Source organism: Elephantulus edwardii, unplaced genomic scaffold (assembly GCF_000299155.1).
Source record: "Elephantulus edwardii isolate Elephantulus edwardi_28Jun2011 unplaced genomic scaffold, EleEdw1.0 scaffold00136, whole genome shotgun sequence".
Classification (NCBI taxonomy): Eukaryota; Metazoa; Chordata; class Mammalia; order Macroscelidea; family Macroscelididae; genus Elephantulus; species Elephantulus edwardii.
In genome coordinates, this window is record NW_006399886.1 from 8,848,483 (window position 1) to 8,852,142 (window position 3,660).

The following is a 3,660-nucleotide window of genomic DNA, read 5'->3' on the forward strand; positions in this document are numbered from 1 at the left end:
CCTGCGCACAGCCCTTGGCCAGTCCCAAAGTTCAGAGCTGGCGGAAGGGGGGGGCACGAGCCGGGTCGGGGGGGAGCAATGTAGTACCTGAAGATGGGGGTCGCGGATCAGAGATGCAGGGGTGTGTCTGTTTTTGATTTTTTTATGCAATTAGTTTCATTAATTTACATTATATTTTGCTCACATATATTTTAGGATTTTTTTTCTCATTACAATCATCATACTAACAACTAGACTTGTGATAGTGTGTATGCCAGCTACTTGATGCCTCATTCCTCAATATTTTAGATAGTCAGTTCCTGATTAGCCCATCCCAATCAAAACCATTCTGGAAGGGACCTCTCCAGAGTGCTGAATAAGAATGACACAAGTCTAGAGACTAAGACGTACTTGATTCAGACCATGCACAAGTCTAGAGACAAAGACATACTTGATTCAGACCATGATGGTCACAATTACTTGATATGCATCAGAAAACTGCACAATGACTAAGAATGCTTGAAGAATTGATACCTTTGAGTTGCGGTGCTGGGGAAGTGTATTGAAAATATCATGGACTGCCAAGAGGACAGTTTTGTCCTGGAGAGGAAAAAACCAAGTTGCTCCCTGCAGTCAAAGATTTTGAAGCTGTGGCATTGCTGTAGAGCAACTGTGACAAAGTGTGAACTGAAGCTTCTTGCATTTATGCTGGCAACAGTTGGATTTTGGCTATTCTTGCTGACTCAAAACTTGCTGGGTGCTGATTTCTTTGGAGGCAAACCTTGCTAGATGATTTGGATTTGATTTTTGAACTGAAACTGGAACCTGAACTTATTCAGGAATTGTGTCTTGAAATTATTAGGCTAAAGCCTGGACATGTATTGTGAGATATTCTTTGCCTCCTTCACTCTCTAACTCCCTTCCCTAATAAAACCCATTGTTGGTACATAACTGTGAGTCAGCAGCGAATAAACTGTTGCTGTTGGTAGGGCTCTACAGACACCATGGGACTGTGTTGTGGGCTCTTTATCTAGTTTCTGCTCTGGGCAGTGAGGAACTGTGTTAGTCTCCCTCTGGACCTTTCAGAGAGACACTTATGGTCTTGTGCCCTCATGGCCTGTGTCCTCCCTCCTCTTTAGACAAATAGCTTTACGATTATTAAAATATATGTATAAAAAGTAATAAAACTCACTGTCATTGAGTTAATTCTGACTCATAGTTACTCTCCAACAGGTTTCTGAGGCTATAAATATTAATAAGAGAAGATTGCCTTTCTTCTATGAAGCCTCTGATGGATTAAAAATGGTGGAGATGTATGACCTTTGATTAGGAGCACAAAAAACTATAGACCATATCACTAGAATTTCTATGTAGTAAAATGAATTGCTAAAAAAGGAACATTCCTAACATCCAAAGAAAACATTATTGGAAGACAAAATCAGGAAAATTACAAGTTAGGAAGTCTTTAAATAGTTACACTAATGAAGACCATTTTAAGTTCACCAAGAAATAGCAGTTTTGAGGCCAAGAATGAAATAAACACTTAATATTTCTTGTATTTTCATTAACTGCAAACAACAGTCATATCTTAAACTAGATAATAACTATATTTCTTCTGCATTATACAGTTCTTTCATTTAGGCTTTGCTTATTCCAATAGCATTTTATCTAAAGATTAGAATTTCTATTAGATAACCAGTTAATTACTTTCTAATGTTTTTACCAGTCTTGTGATTTGAAGCAATACTCTGGTCAGACATGTCCCCCTGCTCCCATACCTCTTTCTACTCAAGACCAATCTTGGTGCTTTGCTTGGTTTAAAATCTAATGACATGGCTCACAGACTACACAGAACCCTATTGGGGAGGTCAAAAGGTTATAATCAAATTAGAAGCAGAATTAAATCAAGGTAGCCTCTGAAATAAGCACACAGGCACCTCAACCTCATGGCATTAGAACAGTGTCACTAAGTTCTCAGTCTTATCAATATTGACTTCCCATCTTTGTCTTAGCCACTGTTACAAATTTCTCAGTCCTACTAATTATGGCCTCTCTACACCTAGTTGTCCAACAAACATGGGCAAAGGCTCTTAGCTCCCATTCCAGTGGTATAATCAATCCCGAGGTCCTACCCCATGTCAAGTCTTTAGTTCAGCCATAACTGCTATTGCCATAGGTGTAGCTAGAGCAAAAATGTCTGTTTTCTCTTGAACAGCATTCTACATTCTCTTGCTGATTTTTTTTCCACCAGGGCAGGAAAGATCTCATTTTCCTGCTTCAGGATTGCTCAAGTTAATAGTGAGACTAGCTAATCTCCTTGTGGACTGGTAGATAGTCATTCCCTTTGTGGATGGGCTGACATGCCCATTTGCATATCTACGTGGCAAAGTCAAACTATGGCTAGAAAATTTATATTGAAAGATAAACCTCACAAGTGTCTTTTTTTGTGTTAGATAGTTTTTATTTTACTCATTATTTAAGAGACGTGTATTTCTTAAGAAAAATATGTTTTCCCTTTATTCTAAAACACAGGTATTTCCTGATTTTCCTCCTAACTTTACGCCTTTTGCTTTTGTTTTCATTGCTAGTTTCTCTGCTTTCCCCTCATTTTTCTGTTCCCTATTTTGCCATCTTGTCCTCTTAGAGTTTTTCATTTTGTGCCGTGATTTCAGGTATAACATGTATATGGATGATAACCCCTTTTTTTTTTAATCCACATAAGTGGAATCTCTTTGCAGGTCCAAATTCTAACAAAATGATTTTGGGATCTGACAATCTATATGTCCTTTGAAAACTTGACTACTTCTCTGATGTTATGCCCTATTCCCCTAATTATTCCTCTAATGAAGTTTAAAAATGCTGAGACCAATCTGATCTTGGTATTCACTGTTTTCTTGCTCTTTATTTCCTTTAGGTCTTGTCATGAATATTTTCTTTTAACTCATTTAAGTTAATTGTCAGTTCTTTTGGCAGCAATTTTTAACCTCTATATAAAAATGGAATCCCTCCAAGTTACTTCTTGTTTCTATCATTGTGATTCTCTCTCTGTCACATACACACATTTAAACCTGTTGTTTCTAAAATTGTGAGTCATAGAGAGAGCTCTGTTGGCCTAGTGGATAGAAAGTTATGCAACCAAGCCAAAGGTGGATGATTTTAATCTGTGGCCCTCATGCCTGGTTTTAATTGTTTTTGGTTAAACGTTCTTTTAGTGGTAAAGCACTGGTGTGACAATTTGCTGTACAGAAATAACTTGTGGTTACTGTGATGCTAAACACTGTGGCTCTGCTGTATCAAATGTGATAATGGCTACCCATTGAGGACGGTGTTCAGTGGATCTCACAGATTTAAAACAGGTTTGAAAGCAGGAGTGGCATCCACTTCCAAAATAGCTTGCTTCTGGCAACTCTATGAATGTAAGCAAACAATGAATGTCATACAAGTGTTCAGGTCTTTATTTCATAGGGTCGCTATGAGTTGTCTACAACTCAGTGGCCCTTAACAACAACAACAACTCATATTCATCAGTTGGGTTTTTTTTTAATTTATTTTATTAATTTTAATGAACATATACAGAGATTTGGGGTTTTCATTCATTCATTGTTGCACTTTTTTTATCTACCCCCTTTTCGCTCCTCTCCTTGAAAAGCAAAAGATGAACTTCTTTGTTGGTATACAATT

General features: G+C 37.6%; 1 protein-coding gene across 1 annotated transcript in view; it reads left to right on the top strand.

The window, feature by feature from the left end:
* Window positions 1-3,660, top strand: part of LOC102862055 (ephrin type-A receptor 6-like) — a 1,552,036-nt gene that overhangs the window by 695,128 nt on the left and 853,248 nt on the right.